A 10,201-nucleotide genomic window follows, 5' to 3' on the forward strand; every position below is an offset into this window, starting at 1 on the left:
GCATTTATCTCCACCAATGAGGAGAGAGTTTCATGCCAATGGACTTTGGAACTGGATTTACATTCCTCCCCTGGGGTGAAACTCTTTGCAATCCCTTGCAAAGATCATTTGGGCAAGTCTAAAGCCTATATACAATAGGCACCCCATGAGCATCAACACTTTAAAACAATAAAGATGCTTTTCCTGGTGTCACAAGTAGCCAGTCTTTTGTACTGTTGAAAGTAAAAGAAAATAAATACACACTAACAGTACATTCAATAGGGAGGAAACTATTCAGATCATCACCTGGACATGTTCTACAATAACAACATACCTAAGTACATACTAATGTATACTACATGCACTTTCCAAAAGTATGTCCATAGTACACAGTAATCACTCAAAAGTAATAAGCATGGTTAACTAACAAAGCAAAGTAAGCTGGCTTCAATAATAACACTATCAACATGACTATAACACATGACTTAACTAGAAACAGTAGTGTATATGCAAAACAATTAGCAAGCATTGCTATTGCATGAACATAACACAAAACAATCAAATGAACATAGCAGCAAAAAATATAAATAAGCATAGTCAAATATGCAGTAATACATTCAATACAAGAAACTTTTTACATGGGCAATCTCTAGTAACATTATCTAGAAACGTGAGACTATGTTTTCAGGTTTACCTGTAATATCATAACTTTAGCCCATCGACTAGTGTAATAGGTCAAGTTCCGTCACTGACTGATCTTTCTGCTCCTTGGCCAGAACTAGTAGTTGGTGTGGGCTGACCATCAGGATCATTATAAATTGTGTGTCTATACTTGGACTGGCAACCCTTCTGGGTTGGCTTATCAGTATGTTTAAGCTCTGCAGGTTGAATCTCTGTCTCTGTAGCAGTTTTGAGAAAGAAAATATTTGCCTCAGGATACTTTATTTCCTGCCCTAATAATTAATAATAATAATTAATATTATTATTAATATACATAGTTTCCTTCATTTGATGCATCACTTTCAGTACCCATATTTGGATCAGAAAAAATTTTGTTTTGTTTTGTTTTTACTGCTGATAGACAGTATCTTTTTTTCAGTCCTTTCCTAGGTGAATGTCCATCATTTCTTTCCACCTTCTTATTTGAAAGCCCAACTAACTCACCTATGGACAATAGGTGGTTGTGGTGAACACTCCCATTTTTACCATCTCCATCCTATCCCTCACACAGGCAGGAAGTTCATATCTACCAATAAAGGAAGAGTCCCAATCAAATGGGCTTTGAGACTAGGATCATCTCTATATGAATATACCTAGATATCTATCTCTGTCTCTCTCTTGATCTATATCTATATAATGTTACTGTTGAATTTTTTTATTTTGTTCGTCTGGCTTTATTAAACCTCCTTTAATTGTGTCAACACTTTGATTTTCACTTATGAATTAAAAGTACCAAGAATTTCTTATATAATTTTATTTTGTTAGTTCTTTTCTATGTTTCTTTTTTTTAGTGTTGTATTTAATTGATCCATATGATATCCCAATTACCTACTATGCACACAAGATCATATTATTGGTGGAATCTTCTAATGGTATCCAAGAGTTTCCTCTAGGTGATTCTACCATGATGGTATTTGATACCTGTCCTTAGGAATATTCCTAGATAGATCCACCTTTGTTCCTATTGTCTATACTATAGCAACGACCCCAATATATACAATTATGGGGAGGTCCTGAAAGGTTTTTCTGTCCTCTGACAAATTCTGTGGGAGAAATAATTTGCTCATTATGGTTGTAGCAGATATCAGCTTTTTCAAGGAATTTTTTTGTTTTCTTATCAATTAATTGTCTATTAGTTGAATTTGTGCTGTCAAACTCTAAAAGTGTTTTTTAAAATTCCATTCTGAGTATGCCCATCTCCTTTTCAAAATCATGCAAGATGCTGGAATTATTTTTGTCATTGCCATCTATTTCATTATTTGGTTCCACTTACAGAGTTTGTCCTAAGTGTAATTTTTCAGTGACTTAAAATTCTTTGTTGTTTTTCTTTAGATTTCAGTAAATCCTTAGTTTCCCTTCTTATTTCATCTAATTTGGGTCATGGGATTAATTTTTTCATAATTGTCTGCATTGATCTGAAACACTTTGATGTGTAAGTGGGAGGTGAGGATCTCATAGACAAAAAGCAGTATTTCAAGCATCCCTTGTCTATAACTGGTAAGTTATTTCCAGTTTTATTTTGATGTAATTCTGCTGTATAATAAAAGTATTCATAACTTCAGTCTATTTCATGTGTATTTGTGGTTTGCCTATTTTATTTTTAAATTCATTAATTTATTTTTAGTTTTCAGCATTCACTTTCACAAGATTTTGAATTCCAAAATGTCTCACCATCTTTCCCCTCTGCCCGCCCCAAGACATCATGCATTCTGATTATCCCTTCCCCCAATCTGCCCTCCCTTCCATCACATCTCTCCCTTCTCTCATCCTCTTCCCCTCTATTTTCTTGTAGGGCAAGATAGATTTCTATACCCCCTTGCCTATATGTCTTATTTCCAAGTGCCTGTAAAAACAAATTTTAACATTCATTTTTAAAACTTTGAGTTCAACTTCTCTCCCTTCCTCCCTCCCCACTGCTCCCCACTAAGAAAGTAAGCAATTTGATATAGGTTATACATGTGTAATCATGCAAAACACTTCCATAACAGTCATGATGTGAAAGACTAACTATATTGCTCTCCATCCTATCTTGCCCCCCATTTATTCTATTCTCCCTTTTGACCCTATCCCTCCTCAAAAGTGTTTATTTCTAATTACCCCTCCTCCCTTTTGCCCTTCCTTCTTTCATCTCCCACTCACCTGCTTATCCCCTTCTCTCCCTACTTTCTTGTAGTGTAAGACAATTTTCATAGCACATTGAGTGTGCATGTTATTCCCTCTTTAAGCCAAATGTGATGACAGTAAGTTTCACTCTTTCCCTCTCACCCTCCATTGAAAAAGCTTTTTCTTGCCTCTTTTATGTGAGAGATAACTTACTTCATTTTATTTCTCCCTTTTTCCTTCTCCCAATATATTCTTCTCTCACACCTTAATTTTATTTTTAGGTATCACCCCTTCATATTCAACTCACCTTGTGACCTCTGTCTATATCTATATCTATATCTATATCTATATCTATATCTATATCTATATCTATATCTATATCTAATCCTTCCAACTACCCTAATACTGGAAAACAAGTCTCAAGAGTTACAAATATGATCTTTCCATGTAGAAATGTAAGCAGTTCAACTTTAATAAGTCCCTTATGATTTTTCTTTCCAATATACCTTTTCGTACTTCTCTTGATTCTTGTGTTTGAACGTCAAATTATCTATTCAACTCAGGTCTTTTCATCAAGAATGCTTGAAAGTTCTCTGTTTCACTGAATGGCCATTTTCCCCCAAAGTGTTATACACAGTTTTGCTGAGTGGATGATTCTTGGTTTAATCCTAGGACCTTTGACCTCTGGAATATCATATTCCAAGCTCTTAGATTTCTTAATATAGAAGCTCCTAGATCTTGTGTTATCCTGATTGCATTTCTACAATACTCAAATTGTTTCTTTCTGGCTGCTTGTAATATTTTCTCCTTGACCTGGGAGCTCTGGAATTTGGTTACAATATTCCTAGGAGTTATCCTTTTGGGATCTCTTTCAGGAGATGATTGTCAGGTTCTTTCAATATCTGTTTTGCCCTCTGGTTCTAGAATATCAGGGCAATTTTCCTTGATAATTTCTTGAAAGATGATGTCTAGGCTCTTTTTTTGATCGTGGCTTTCAGGTAGTCTAATAATCTTAAAATTATCTCTCCAGTTGAGTTGTTTTTCCAGTGAGATATTTCACAGTCTGCTATTTTTTCATTCCTTCAATTTTGTTTTATAATTTCTTGATTTTTCATAAAGTCTTTAGCCTCTATCTGCTCCATTCTAATCTTTAAGAAATTATTTCCTTCAGTGAGCTTTTGGATCTTCTTTTTCATCTTGTCAGTTCTTCTTTTTAAGGCATTCTTCTCCTCACTGGCTTTTTGGATCTCTTTTGCCATTTGAGTTTGTCTATTTTAAGTATTATTTTCTTCAGCAGTTTTGGATTCCCTTTTGCAAGCAGTTGACTCATTTTTCATGATTTTCTTGCATCACTCTTATTTCTCTTCCCAATTTTTGCTCTACTTCTCTTATTTGATTTTCAAAATCCTTTTTTGAGTGTTTCCATGGCCTGAGACCAATTCATATTTTTCTTGGAGGATTTGGGTATAGGAGTTTTGACTTTGTTGTCTTTTTCGGTTTGTATATTTTGGTTTTCCTTGTCATCAAAGTATAATTCTATAGTCTGATTCTTTTTCTAGTTTTTGCTCATTTCCCCAGCCATTTGCTTGACTTTTGAGCTCTTTGTCAAGGGAGTTCTCTGCTTCTGGTGGGGGTGGGGGAGAGTACTGTCAGCAGCTTGATGCCCCCTCAGTCTGTGGGCCTAGAACTCCAGAAACAGCTGCTGCCACTGTCCCTGCTCTGCTGCAGCAGGCTCCACCACCTTCTCTGCTGCCCTGGGACAGGGACCCAACCACTCTACCCTCTCACACAGGTCCCACAAATTTTTTCCACTAATTTTCCACTTTTCTACTGATCTTTATCCTTGGCATCTGGAAACCACCACAAGTACCAGAGATTCAATTCCCCCAAGGCCTACCAGTCCCATCTGTGCTGACAAGACCCATGCTGAACTGTGCTCTGCTCCCAGCAAGGCACATTACATCCTTTCCATCAACCTTCCAGGCTGTCTTGGGCTGGAGATTTGCTTCACTCCATTACTCTGTAGGTTCTGCAGCTCCAGAATTTGTTTAGAGTCATTTTTTACAAGTATTTGCCTGGCTTGGGGGGAGAATTCAACAAGTCTCTGTTTCTACTCTGCCATCTTGGCTCCACTCCCTGGTCTGCCTATTTTAGTGGTCAGCACCATGCACACTGAAGCATTTTCAGGTAGGTGAGATTTTGGTATTCAGATTTTTACTTGTGTATCTTGCCTTATTAGTATATGGGAAAGTGCTGCTCATTCTGCTTTTCTCTGTTGTTAAGTTGATCATCCTAGTAGTTCTGAGGAGGTTGGCTTACAACCCTGTATTGCCCCATCTATTTCTCATATTTGTAGAACCAGACATATGACATTGGCCAGCATGCTAACCCAATATAACCAAAGCCCAAGTGGCCAGCTTTCCAGGGTTCCTTTCAAACCTTCACAGATACTGTAGGAGTCTTAGGGTGCAAAGAATTCCTGTACTATATTATTCTGGGTAGTATTCTATTCATTGTCCCTCTCTGCCCCTGCTTCTCATGGTATGGATGATGGATTGGGCTTTGAGGGGCTTATTTATCATTATCATCATCATCATTATCATCATCATCATAATCATCATCATCATCATCATCATCATCATCATCATCATCATCATCATCATCATTTCTGATGGTTCTTGAGAGTGTGACTTTTACCTCCAAGTTGGAGAATTGTATTGACATGCTTGTTAAATGGAAACTTTGGGAGAACTCCTCAGAATAAAGACATTGTCAACCCCAATGCTAATAGATTAATTTAGTCACAACAGGCCACTCAGTTTCATGGAAAGTAGACCAATGATGAGCTTTACATCACAGGACTTAGATCAAATGGATTTAAAGGGTCATAACTGTCGGTCAGTTTCACAGATTTGGGATGTGATATAACCTGTCTTAAACCATCAATATATATTATTGTTTGAACTGAGATTTTACATAAAATTCCTTCTTGAGATAGATGTCTAAAGTAAATTTTTAGGATTAGAAGCATAAAGATTTATTTAATTTGAGGTTAGAAGGGATCCTAAAAGCTTGTCTAATTCAGCTATTTGTCTCTAAGAAATGTTATTTATAGGATTATAGAATTGTAGATTACAGTTGAAAGAGACCACAAAACTTACCTACTTCTCCCTATTTTTAGAAGAGGAGACTGACATGACAAATGACTTATCCAAAGTCATACAAATAGTGATAGAATCAGGATTTGAACCTAGACTTTCTTGCTCCAAATCCAGACATGTTTCTATTGTTTCACATTGTTTTAGGTCTTTCTTTGTATCACCAGCACTTAACATGGTACCTAATTCATAGAAGACAATTAATAAATGCTTATTGATTGGCTGTCCAGGCTCCCTCAAAACCATCCAGAAATATTGTAGAAATATTTTCTTAGAGTTTTGCTCATTTGGAGATCTTACCATTTTCCTTAGTGGTTTATTCAATGCTTTAGTCCTTCATACTGCTAGGAAGTTCTTCCTTAGATCTTACCTGAATGTCTCTTGCTGCAATTTAAGTTCATTTCTCAGAATTTTGTCCTTCATGAGGGTAAAGAATGTGCTGTCAGCACCCTTCATGTTATACACTTTGAAATACTTGGAACTAACCATTAAGTTGTTTTCATTCCCCCAAAATTAAGCCTAGCATCTTTAATCTTTCTTCATCAGTTCTATTTTCTAATCTTTTAACCATTTTGATTATTTTTTCTGTGTCCTCTCCCTTCCCGTTCCTCAGGGACTCACACTGGACACAATGCTCTAATGTCCTATGTGAAATAAAATTAAAACCAGAGTGGCTATTTACAACAGACTAAAGAGCTCTGAGGAGTTCAGTTCCTTCATTGTCTTGGTCATGAATAAAGTCACAGCAGCAATTTTCTTTTGAATAGTTTTGTCAATCAAAGATGTAACAGTCAGAGTAGATCCCCACAGCCTCCCTAAATGCAGCTGGACATGAGCCAGTGGAGGGGAGTAGACAAATTCCCCAATGTTGTTATAACTGAAAATATAGACCAAGGGCTGATTCAATTTTTTAAAAAGAGATTTCTTTAGCTCTTGGCTGGCTTAAGGAGAACTGAACTGCATCTGGCTTGGGGAAATCCTTTTCGTGATGACAATTTCACAATGTCCCGTTCTATAATTTTCACTAATTGCCACTTCAATGAAAGCCATATTGTATAGGTTTTACCCTGCTCTGTAGCCCGAAGCATGAACTGCCCCCAATTGCTATAGCACCCATCATGAGTAATGTCACTGGGAGAACTTTCCTCCCCCCAAGCCTGCTGAATTTATCTAGGCTATGGCAGTGGAAACCTGATTTTCACACTCAGAGCAAGTTTGTGCTGGGCAATGAGAATTTAACCAGAGCTGATCCCTCAGTAGCACTAATGCTTTATAATCCACCTGCACTCCCTATTTTTTAGGGCAATGATAATTTAGATTTAATGGAAGATGGCTTTAAGCATTTCTCCTTTTTTCCCAGTTGTCTGAATGTTTTGAAATGACCTAATAAGCTTTAAGAACTAGCTAACAATGTAATTTTGAGTACTCAGAGACAGCCTTAGGCAAAATGGTGAAGTAGGTGAAATGTATTTTGGTGCTCCTCCCTTTTGGGGGTGCTCCCTTTCCCCCTTATGTTACCCTCGCTGTTGATCAGTGCTTATATGTTGTTCTACAGTTTCCCAGACTTCCCCTTTTATAGATCTTCACAATTTTCTATGCTCCTGACCTACCTTCCCTGCTTCCACCTCCCCTACTGTTTCATCAGTTCATCCCAGCAATCTCTAGTAAGTCATCAAAACTTGTCTGCCACATATCCCATTCCCTCAAGGAGGATGTCGGAGGGTTGATGAATACATGATTGAAACATTTATTAAGTGCTTGTAATGTGCCAGGCACAGTTCTGGGTGCTGAGGATATAAATGCAAATATGAACCAGTCCTAGGCCTTATAGAGTTTACATTCAAACAGTGGGAGATAATAAGTAACAAGGAATCAGTGGCTAGGGAGGGGTGAACCTTGGAGTCAGGAAGACCTGAGTCTACCCAGTAATGAATAAGTCACTTAACTTCTTAATGTCCCAGCCAACTGCCTAAGACTCTAGCAATGACAGCATTATAGGTGTTCTGCATTGGTTAGTAAAGGGAATTTTCAATCTGGAAGTTTCCCTGCCATGGTGTTTTCCCAACCTCTGGACTCTCCCCTTACCACCCTCCCCCCATTTTCCCTGTCTGGATGAGGTTATTGTCAGGATCAAATGAGATGACGTCTACATTTAGATCTAGATATGAGTGTATGTGTAGCACTTTATAACTGTCAACACCCTATGTAAAGACAAGTTCTAATAAGAGTTGCCCACTCCTACTTAGCAGGGTATATATTTATCAGATGTATAGATGTATATGTATGTGTGTGTATATATGTGTGTGTGTGTGTGTGTGTGTGTGTGTGTGTGTTTTCCTGGTAAATGTGTCCTTTCCCTTTTCTCTATAAAATCCATTAAACAGGCAGTCATTTGCTTGGCTTGCCCATAAGCACAGCCTTGACAGTGCTCAATGAAAGGCCTAAGTCTGCTTGGCGTCCAGTGGATTACAGATGAAAACTTTCCCATGGAGAGCCTAGTTCTGCTGGGCTGAGCTATTCACCCTTAAAAACAGAAACGAACTCTGGTTTGCTGTAATCAAGGCTACGATAATATTTTTTAAACAAAATGATCTGAAACAAAGCGGGAGAATTATGATGTCACTGAGGGCTCTGTTGGTAAATACAATTACCCGATTGTAAGCACTAATCAATACACTGTGCAGTTCAAGAGTTCAGTGCTAGAGTAGGTGGGGGGTGATGACTCAGCACAATGGCATCCTTGATGATGGATTTCTGGGTTTATTTGGACACTGGCATAAATAGTTGGAAACAGGGATTACAGAGTGCAGATTTAAAACTGGATTGTGCCCAAGAGTCCAAGGCAATTAAATGATGGGCATCCCATAATGTTTTCTTATTTTTTCCTAAACTGGCTGTAGCCATTTTTTTTTCACCGTACATATTTCTGAACAGGTGGAATTCCAGCATTACGCTGAAGTCTGATTGATTGATTACCTGATGGATAAGAGTTTGGAGAGAGTAAAAATATCACATCTTTTCTTGTTGGTTAAAGGTGATTTGCACCCCCTCTCCCCTCCTCAGGGCAGTAACCTTGCCCTGTGACCTAAGAGAGGAGAAAGGTGATATTGTTACAAATAAAGTAGTCATTGACTCAGGTTTTTGATCAAAAGGATAGCCGGTATGGTATCGCTCTCACTTGTAATCTCTAAAGCATGACTGATGGGTGGAAACAATCATGCAAATGACTCCAGGCTTAATGGTTTGAGACATCAACCTCACTCTTTCTGATATGTCTTGTGTCAAATTCAAAGAATTACTCCTTTTTGAGATCTACCAAGTCAAAGAACTATGACATTTTATAAAAGTCTGCTGTTTTTTGCTATTTAATTGTTTATGTTTTTGTTTTCCCCTTCTTAGTAAGTCCTTCATCTCTCTGGGGCTCCCTTGTTCTTATCATTGATTTTTCATTTCCTGAGCCTCTCCTCCAGGACTCCTCCTCTCTGATTATTCCTTAATTCCCTAAATTTCCTGTTCCCTGAGCTTTACCCCTTCATTATCCATGGCATTTAATAGTTAGATATATTAAATTCACCAGAATATGAAATTTACAAGAATGTCTCTTTTCTCATCCATTGTGTCAAAATGGTATTTTACAGTATCGGTTCAGTAATCCATTAGAATTGCTCACATTGTGGTTGGTTTGTAGCCCTTTATAAATACAATCTTTGATGATGACTCGAACTCTGGGTGTAGATCTTCATCAAGACATCTGTGAATCCATTGTAAGGTTTGAAAATGGTGCTTTCTGTGCGCTACTGGCTGGTAGAGACTTTGAGCCTTCCCTGGAACATGTAGGACTTATGACAGAATTAAAACCTATGATGCTCATTTCAGAGGCATACATATTAAAACTGGAATGATACAGAGAAGATTAGCATGGCCCCTGTGCAGAGATGACATGCGAATTTGTGAAGCATTTAATTTTTTTGAAAAAATAAAACTCTATCAACCATGGAGACTGAGATTTTATGACATTTAAAATGATGCATTGGAAAAAAAAATTACTACTTTAAAATATCTTCTATTTTACCCTCCTGTAGGCTCTGCCCCTATGTTGTTACCAGTGTTATTCCTTGAAAATATCTTAGAGTCTTAATAAGCACACACCTCTCTCCACAATAGCTCAAAGACATGCTATGAAGTATGTATCATTCACTGCTCATTTTCTTTATTTGTTAGAGATAAGAGGAAGACCCTCT

The 10,201-nt window shown here is 37.5% G+C and overlaps 1 non-coding gene across 1 annotated transcript; it reads left to right on the forward strand.

Moving 5' to 3' along the window:
* Window positions 1–9,823: 9,823 nt before the first annotated feature.
* Window positions 9,824–9,930, forward strand: LOC140521745 (U6 spliceosomal RNA). The gene has a single exon (XR_011973047.1). It is a non-coding gene; the product is annotated as a U6 spliceosomal RNA (small nuclear RNA).
* Window positions 9,931–10,201: the final 271 nt, after the last annotated feature.

This window comes from Notamacropus eugenii, chromosome 1, assembly GCF_028372415.1.
Source record: "Notamacropus eugenii isolate mMacEug1 chromosome 1, mMacEug1.pri_v2, whole genome shotgun sequence".
In the NCBI taxonomy this organism is placed as follows: domain Eukaryota; kingdom Metazoa; phylum Chordata; class Mammalia; order Diprotodontia; family Macropodidae; genus Notamacropus; species Notamacropus eugenii.